The following is a 9616-nucleotide window of genomic DNA, read 5'->3' as shown; positions in this document are numbered from 1 at the left end:
CATGCTCAGGAATTTGGCTAAACTCATTCTCTTCCCATTAGTGTTCCTGAGATAGTAATTATAGAATAATGGTATCTGTCATGGTACACATTAAATCTTACGTACAGTTTCCGTGGTTCCCTAGAATGAAAAAAAAAAAATCAGTACAAGGTCTTTACTCACCCTCCCCACATGGTATTATTGTGTTCACTTCTTGCCTTTGCTCAAGTCTTCCTCCTCCCTGGAATTCCTCCTTTTCTGTAATCTATTTACGCTTCTCATCCTTCCAAGCCCACTTGAAAACACAGTGCCCTTTATGAAGTGTGTTTTCTTTGATAACTGTGGCTTACATTTTTTTCTTCTGTTGTAAATTCCTATAACTATTAATTTTCTGAAATGTTGAAGTAGTGGTTAACAGTTTAGATTCCAACTCAGATTCCCTGGATTTGAACCACAGCTCCACCATTTAACACTTCAGTGTTCCTGAGCCAGTTTTGTCATGTGTAACTGGGGGCCATAATAGAATCTATACCTTAGAGGGATCTCGTGAGCGTTAAATGAGTTTCTATGAAAAAAATACTTACAAGAATTTAGTGTTTATATCAAGTACTATATATGTGGTTTGCTGTTATGTCCTGCCTTGTTCATTAATTGTTGTCTTTTATGTTATTCAGGACAGAAATTCAACTGAAACACATCTAAGCATGTGTAAACAAGGGACTTTATTGGTCTGTTAACTGGGAAATCCAATGATATGCCTAACATGGGCATCACTTGATCCAGGGACTCGGTGGTGACACTCAGCAATGCTTTTTCTCTGTGTTGGATTAATTCCCAGGCAGGTGCCCCCTCCAGCTTTAGATTTACAATCTTACACACCCATCTTGCAGCACCTCTTTCCTGTGAGCCCCAGCAAAAATTCTGAAATAGCTTTAATTGGCCCAATTCAGATCACGTGTCTACGGGTGAACCAAAGTTGGTATCCATGGGGATTCTCACTGTCCAGACCATGGAAACAGAGGGTAGAGTTAGCCCTGGTCAAATCATGTGGCTGGGAGGTCCCCCATAGAGAAATTAGGGCATAAGTCTACCTCAGTATCTGCCATTCCAGTTTTTATAGTGCGCTATTTTTGGAGGGTAGCATCAGACCCCTATTTCATACTTAACATGGGGCAGAAGCTCAACAAACCATTTCCTATTTGATGGACTTACATGTGTTGTCTGCCCTTAAGACTAGGAAGTGAGCTTCGTGGGTCATAGCCTGGAAACCCAGCTGCATTCAAAGCTGCCTTGGAAAGCTGGGGAAGGGGAATGGGGAAGGGGAGTGGGGGGAAGTCAGAGAAGAAGAAGGGGATGGATGGGATGTGGGAGCCTTCACCTGCATGTGTAATATTTGTAAGGTTTTTATTTCTTAGCAGAAGGATATGAAGCAAATATGGAAAGATGTTCATACTGGTTAAATCTGGGAGATGGGAACGTGGGTGCCATGGCAGTCTTTGCCTTTTCTGCATGTTTGATATATTTCATTTAAAAACAATAAAACAGAGCAAAAAATAGTAACTAAGTAGCCAGGCAGCATTTTCTCCTCTGAGTCTCCTGGATACCAAAGGAGAGCTCAGCAATCACAGAATCCCTGGAGGTTTTCTGACTAATGTCATTTATGAAAGTCAACCCTTCCTGCTCTTTCATCTGATATAAGACATAAAGTTCAGAGTTACCTTTTTAAAGAAAAGTTTAACTGCCTCTGGATATGGTTGAGAGAAAGCTTTACCTGAAATCTGTTATGAGAAATAACAAAGTAAAAAATTATAATAATCATAGTAATAATGCCTACCCCTTATTGAGAGCTATTTGTCAGGCACTGTGCCAAGCACTTGATACATATTACCTCATTTAATTCTACCAACAACTCTCTGAGGTTGGGTGCTACCATCATTCCTACATTGTAGGTAGGACACAGAGGCTCAGATTGGTTAAGTCACTTGACCAAGGTGAAGTAAGTGAAATTTGTAGAATGAGTCTCAGGTCCAGATTTGTTTGATTCCAAAGCCTATCTTGCCCCCACCACCAAGTTCTCCCCCTCTGCTTACCAGGAGTAGGTCTGGGCACCAAGAAAGTTTGGCAGCTGATATTTCCTGCCCCAAAGAGTAGTATTAAGGACACGGACCTAAAGTCTGAATGCCTGGCTGGACTGTGTTGCTTACTAGCTATGTGACCTTTGGGAAATCCTTCAAACTCTTTGAACCTCAGTTGTACCTGAGTGAAATTGAAGAGAAAGATAGCATGTATGTCATAGATTTTCCTGAGGATTACATGAGGATGTGCATGTGAAATGCTCGGTGCAGTGGTTGGCAAATAGCACATGCTTAGTAAATGTTAATAATTATTATTTTTCCCACTAAAAAAGGTCAAGCCTCACAAGTCCAAGCCATTTTTTTTTTTTTCAACGTTTTTTTTTTTTTTTTTTATTTTTGGGACAGAGAGAGGCAGAGCATGAACGGGGGAGGGGCAGAGAGAGAGGGAGACACAGAATCGGAAACAGGCTCCAGGCTCCGAGCCATCAGCCCAGAGCCTGACGTGGGGCTCGAACTCACGGACCGCGAGATCGTGACCTGGCTGAAGTCGGACGCTTAACCGACTGCGCCACCCAGGCGCCCCAACCAAGCCATTTTTATGTCTTTCATCACACTAGTATCTAAAACTTAATTCTTTATAATATATTCAACAAATCTAGATGGCTCTGCAAGAATTTTAAAGAAAAGGAGCAGCCACTTTTCCCATCCTTCTCCATCTTTAATATCTACTTCTAAGAGTCAACCACTTTTGATTCTGTCATGGACTTCACCTCATTTTTTCTAAGTTAAATTTCTAATTTTGAGATGACTATAGGTTGACATGCAGTTGTAATATGTAATACAGAGCAGTCCCATGTACCCTCTAGCCAGCTTACATCAACAGTAACATCTTGAAGAACTTTAGTAGATACCACATCCAGGATCATGACACTGAAATAGCCAAGATACAGAACACTTTATTGCCACAAAGATCCTGTCTGCTGCCCTTTGGTAGCCAAAGTCACTTCTCCCCTGTTCCCACCGTCTCTTGCACCTCTGGCAACCATGAATCTGTTGTCCATTTCTATAATTTTGTAATTTCAAACAGTTTATATAAAAGGAATTATACAGTATGTTACCTTTGGAGATTGGTTGTTTTGAATCAGCATTATTCTCTGAAGATGGTTGTGTGGATCCTTTTATTGCTTCTTTAGCAGTATTTCATAGTTAGATGTACTACCTATTCTCAGCACTTCTTATCTTACCTCTCAGTTATGTATCCACATGTGGCCCCTGCATTTATTTTTAGAGCCAATACCATTTTTCCTTTATTCCTTCCTTTCTTCTCTGTCAGTGCCTGTTACTCATCTTCAGAATAATGTGGCCTTCTATGTTTGCCTCCTGTTTTCCAGTCCATTTATTTGTCATGGCCCCAACAATTGAAGTTACACTCTAAGAAAACAGAGAAGGAAATCTATAAATTTTCCTTCCACATAATTTCCCTCTGGTAGTGCTTTCATTGTTGGGCGCAGAAATTCTTTTGTACATTTGCACAGACATTTGAAGAATCATAAGTGATCCGAGTTAGCAAAAACACAAAGAAAAGTCTTGGTGGTGTGAAAACTTTGACTCAGCTATTGGAAGTTACCTCTGGGCAGGGCTGCAGTACAGAGAGAATCTTCCAGTAATTAGTGTGTTTCTTTCCTTTGCCATTTGGGTTCTTATGGCCTGTTTCTTTGGAACCCCCTCCTACTTAGCCCCACACAGAATTTCTCAAGGCCACTGGTAGCAGTATGAATCAATAAAAGAGTCTGATATTCCCTATTGAAGACCCTAAACAATTTATGGGAAAGAACTGCTCTTTCCCATTTTTAAAAATTGAAGTATAGTTGACACACAATGTGACATCAGTTTTAGTTGTACAACATAGTGATTTGAAAAGTCTGTATGTTATGCTGTGCTCACCATCTGTCGCCCTACAATGTTATTAAAATGCCATTGACTCTATTCCCTGTGCTGTACCTTTCATCCCCATGACTTATGCATTCCAAAACTGGAAGTCTGTACCTCCCACTTCCCTTCACTGATTTTGCCCATCCTCCCCTCCCTCACCTCTGGAAACCACCAGTTTGTTCTCTATATTTATGGGGCTGTTTCTGCTCTTTTGTTTGTTTTATTTTTACATTCCACACATAAGCAAAATCATATGGCATTTGTCTTTCTCTGACTTATTTCTCTTAGCTTAATACCCTGTGGGTCCCTCCATGTTGCAAATGGCAAGATCTCATTCTTTTTTTTGGCCGAGTAATATTCCATTGTGTGTGTGTGTGTGTGTGTCCATTTATCAACAGACACTTGGGTTGTCTGCATATCTTAGCTATTATAAATAATGCTGTGATAAACATTGTGGTACATATATCTCTTTGAATTAGTGTTTTCATTTTCTTTGGGTAAATATCCAATACTGGAATTGCTGGATCATATGGTATTTCTATTTTTAATTTTTTGAGGAACCTCCATATTGTTTTCCACAGTGGCTGCACCAATTTACATTCCTATTAGCAGAGCTGAAGGGTTCCTTTTTCTTCACATCCTCGCCAACATCAACATAGTGTCTTTCACATAGTAAGAAAGAGCTCAATAAATACTTTTTTTTTCTTTGATGTATTGTTGATTCATGAAAGTTTGAATTAAAATGATTAATTTTTGGGGGGCGCTTGGATGGCTCAGTTGGTTAAACATCCACTCTTGATTTCGGTTCAGGTCATGATCTCATGGTTTATGAGATCAAGCCCTGTGTTGGGCTTTGCACTGACAGCACATAGCCTGCTTTTCTCTCTCTTTCTCTACTCCTCATCCCACTTGCATGTATGCATACTTTCTCTCTCTCTCTCAAAATAAATAAATAAACTTAAAACAAAACAAAACAAAAACATGATTCAGATTTTTGAGTTCAGCTGTTTCTGGAGCTTTGAGAAACTATTTTTCATATTTGCTCCTTTCTATTTTTTTTTTTTAAACTCTGACATTTTGCCAAAGGGCTTGGTTTGTGCCATCCTTTCCCTTCCTAAAGAAGAGTGGACTGGGAATCAGAAAGCCTATTTTGAGTTTTGTGTCCATCATTTACTAACAGAAAAGTTTTGAACAAGTCAGTTGATCTATGTAAAACGGTATTAGTGATTATCAGGCTGGTAAGCAACCCAGAGGCTAGTCTTCTCAGCATTTTTCTGACACAAAGTAAAATATTGTCATTGGCTATTGTGAGGGGATACGGAGAATAAAATAAGAGAGAACTCTTTCTGAGTGTATATATAGAGTTGGATATTCCAGAAACATGGACACTGATATTATTCTTCATTTCATGGGTTTTAGGGCCCCCATGAACAGATCTTTGGTATCTTTTACATTAATTATCCCCCAAAAGTTGCCATATATTTTCTTCTTTCATAAGGAAGAATCCCTTCATGTATTTGTTGCAATTAAAAATTCTTTTGGTTTTCCTGAAGAGCTCTGGGGATATCCCTTTTTCTTGGAGATTTCATTGGAGTGAATTAATTGGAGTGAATTAATTCAAGCAAAATTAGAGATTCAATTACATAATAACCTTTAAAAGGATAATTATGTTCTTTAAAAAAATTTTTTTTTAATGTTTATTTGTTTTTGAGAGAGACAGAAACAGAATGCGAGTGGGTTAGGGGCAGAGAGAGAGAGGGAGACACAGAATCCAAAGCAGGCTCCAGGCTCTGAACTATCAGCACAGAGCCTGACACGAGGCTCAAACTCACAAGCTATGAGATCATGACCTGAGCCGAAGTTGGATGCTCAACCGACTGAGCCACCCAGGCGCCCCAAGGATAATTATGTTCTTAATGCCTTTATTTTTGTTTTTGAGGGAAGGAGTACAAATTTATTAATATGTTTACATGCACAGGAGTCCACAGGAAAGAAGTGAAACTCAAAGAGGTGGTTAGACTTAGGAGCTTATACACCATTTTCACAAAGCAAAGAGGGTTTGGGCTTCAAGGAAGTATAAGTTATGGGGAAGTAATAAAGAAACACATGACAGAACTCATGAGAGATAAAGGTTATTTTAGTAAGGTTTATGCAGACTCATTTTGGTGCTGACTCTGTCTCTTGCAAGACAGGTTGCTTTCCTCATCCTGGTACAGGAGGATGGGGTGATCTTATTTTCCCTTTACAAAGAAAAGGAAATGCATGCCCTACATGTAGCAGAAAAGAGGAGGGCAGAGAACTCTTCTTAATGCTTTTACATTTGTTGTCAGAGCTGATTTCTAAACATTCCTTTTTTTCTTATTTTTCATTTTTTAAATTTTATTTTTATTTTTTAAAATTTACATCCAAATTAGTTAGCATATAGTGAAACAATGATTTCAGGAGTAGATTCTTTATTGCCCCTTACCCATTTAGCCCATCCCCCTCCCACAACCCCTCCAGCAACCCTCAGTTCTCCTTATTTATGAGTCTCTTCTGTTTTTTCCCCTCCCTGTATATTATTTTTGTTTCCCTTCCTTTATGTTCATCTGTTTTGTCTCTTAAAGTCCTCATATGAGTGAAGTCATGTGATTTTTGTCTTTCTCTGACTGACTAATTTCACTTAGTATAATACCCTCCAGTTCCATCCATGTAGTTGCAAATGGCAAGATTTCATTCTTTTTGATTGCCGAGTAATACTCCATTGTATATATGTACCCCACTTTCTTTATCCATTCATCCATCAATGGACATTTGGGCTCTTGCCATACTTTGGATATTGTTGATAGTGCTACTGTAAACATGGGGGTGTATTTTTCATTTTTTTAAGTTTGTTTATTTTGAGAAAGAGAGAGCAGACAGAGAGAGAGAGAGAGAGAGAGAGAGAGAGAAAGAGCAGGGGAGAAGCAGTGGGGGGGATAGAGAGAATCACAAGCAGACTACACGCTGCCAGCATAGAGCCCAGTGTGGGGCTTGAACCCACAAATCATGAGATCATGACTTGAGCCAAAACTAAGAGTTGGATGCTTAACCTACTGAGCCACCCAGGTGCCCCTCTAAACATTCCTTTTCAGTTTGGCCTCTGACTCTACACCTGAGGATTCCTTTCCCCCTTTGTGATGGATGGCTGTCATTATATATAAGGCATAATTGATACCCCCAGGAAGGCTTTGGGACACCAAGAAGCCTACCACATTGGCCATTAATATAGATTCTTCAAGATGATGGACTGAGTAAGAACAAACATAAGGAATGGGGATGAAAATCAGTTGTTGCTGAAATGTCAAACCTAGAGGGAGGTTCACTAGGCAACGATCACTTCTTGAAAATCAAATTGTAGGGGAAAGGGATTAACGTTTCTGCAAAACCTATCATGTGCTCAACACTGGGAAAAGTGCTTTAAATATATTCTTTCATTTATTCTTCACATTAGCACCATTTTATAAATGAAGAGTTGAAGCTCAGAAATACTGATTACGTAGCCTGTATAAGATTGCACTTGTGAGGGGCAGATTTGAATACAGATCTCTGAATCCAAAGCTGATGACCTTCCAGCAGGACTTGCTGCCTTGCAATAGAGGAAACAGGTTCACTAGGATATGGAGTTGGATGAAGATGCTGATTCTGGAGGGAAGTTCTGGAAAGATGGCCACATGAACCTAACTCTCTTTTTTGTTCAGTATCAGTCAAGTCCATTAAAGCTTCTGAGTCAACTAGTTGGGGTCTGCGTGTTGCTAAGTGGAAATGAGGCCACAGGCTCCATGGGAGTCCCATTAGAGTGAACTGGTACAGGGTTTTCTGCTCTGTTGGGCTAGGCACATGTCTAGCTGCTGGTGACAGCCCTGAGGCAGGGATTATGAAATGGGGACACTGAGGAGAGCTTGGCCCAAAGACATGTGTGGGCTTTAGGAAGACATTTGATGTGGCAGGTCTCCATGAGACCTGAGATGCCAAAAATGTGGGCTTAGTCATCCCTGTCCTTGAGAAACAGGGAGGCTTCTACAGAAGACCATTTTGACTTCCTCCCCTTGGGGACTGCTACCTGCTAGTGTATTCTAACAATAACACCTGAGTCCCAGTTATCAAGGAAAAAAATGACTCATGTTCAAACCAGAGATTGCAAGATCCAGCAGAGTACACAGAACACAGCCACAAATAAAGCTGCTGAAGGAGACATGACAATTTGGATGGAAAAATAAGTGCACTTAAAAAGATTCAAGTGCAGCTTGAAAGGACTTTTTGAAGCAAAAATCACTTTCTTTATCCACAGATGAGTTAAGGCAAAATGACTACTATTAAGACAGAAATAGCTGGCCTGGAAGAGCAAATGGAAGAAATTTCTCTCCAAGTACTGAACAAAAATGTTAAGAAAAGGAAAATAGAGAAAAATATGAAAGGTATAGAGGATAGAGCCAGGAAACCTAACATGAGAATAATAGATGCTCTAGATTAGTAGAAAAAGGCAACTCACAAAGCAAACAAATAATAAATATTTTTCAGAGATCAGGAAGGCCTAAATCTACAGACTGACAGGACTTACAGAGTTGCAAAAGCATTACTCAGAATTTAGGTGTGTATGTGTGTCTCTGTGTGTGTGTCTTAGTCCATTCAAGCTGCTATAACAGAATACCACAGACTGGTATAACAACAGTAATTTACTTCTCACATGCTGGAGGCTGGGAGTCCCAAGGTCAAAGCACTGGCAGATTGGATGTCTGGTGAATGCCTGTTTCTTGGTTCATAGATAGCTGCCTTCTCACTGTGCCTTCACATGGTAGAAAGGGAGAATTCTGGTCTCTTTAACCTCTTATGACAGCATTTATCCCACTCATGGGGGTTCCATCCTTATGACCTAATCACCTCCCAGAGGCTTCCCCTCCTAACATCATCACATCTCTAGCTCTATGTATATGTGTATGTTATAATATGTTTATAAAGCAGGGGACTGCAAGGTTTAAGATAGTGTTTTCCTCATGTGAGTGAGGCAATGGACAGGATGGAGAAAGAGTACACAGTAGATCTCTTAAGTTATTTTGAGTTTTTCACTTGAGATGAAAGTGATTCCATAAAAATGTTAGGATTGTTTGTTCTAGCTCTGTGAAGAATGCTGGTGTTATTTTGATAGGGATTGCACTGAATATGTAGATTACTTCGGGTATATCGACATTTTAACAATATTTGTTCTTCCAGTCCATTAGCATGGAATATTTTTCCATTTTTTTGTGTCTTCCTCAATTTTTTTCATAAGTTTTCTATAGTTTGCATTGTATATATTTTTCACCTCTTTGGTTAGGTTTATTCCTAGGTATTTTATAGACACCAAATAGCCAAAGCAATCTTGAAAAAGAAAGCCAAAGCTGGAAGTATCACAATCTAGGACTTCAAGTTGTATTACAAATCTGTAATCATCAAGACATTATGCTACTGGAACAAAAACAGACACATAGATCAATGGAAAAGAATAGAGAACCCAGAAATGGACCCACAAATGTATGGCCAACTAATTGTTGACAAAGCAGGAAAGAATATCCAATGGAATAAAGACAGCCTCTTCAGCAAATGGAGTTGGGAAAACTAGACAACAACATGCA

General features: G+C 39.5%; 1 long non-coding RNA gene across 2 annotated transcripts; it reads right to left on the bottom strand.

Annotated features, from left to right (window-relative positions):
- Positions 1-2985: 2985 nt before the first annotated feature.
- Positions 2986-8843, bottom strand: LOC131488754 (uncharacterized). Of its 2 annotated transcripts, none has more exons than XR_009250283.1 (2): positions 8685-8843; positions 2986-3485 (listed from the first exon to the last, which is right to left on the bottom strand). It is a non-coding gene; the product is annotated as an uncharacterized LOC131488754 (long non-coding RNA). The 2 variants fall into 2 exon arrangements; XR_009250282.1 differs by having other exon boundaries at positions 8692-8843.
- Positions 8844-9616: the final 773 nt, after the last annotated feature.

The sequence above is a fragment of the Neofelis nebulosa genome, chromosome 10 (assembly GCF_028018385.1).
Source record: "Neofelis nebulosa isolate mNeoNeb1 chromosome 10, mNeoNeb1.pri, whole genome shotgun sequence".
NCBI classification, from domain to species: domain Eukaryota; kingdom Metazoa; phylum Chordata; class Mammalia; order Carnivora; family Felidae; genus Neofelis; species Neofelis nebulosa.
The sequence above is the reverse complement of the archived record's forward strand: the minus strand, read 5'-3'. Positions and strand labels throughout refer to the sequence as shown.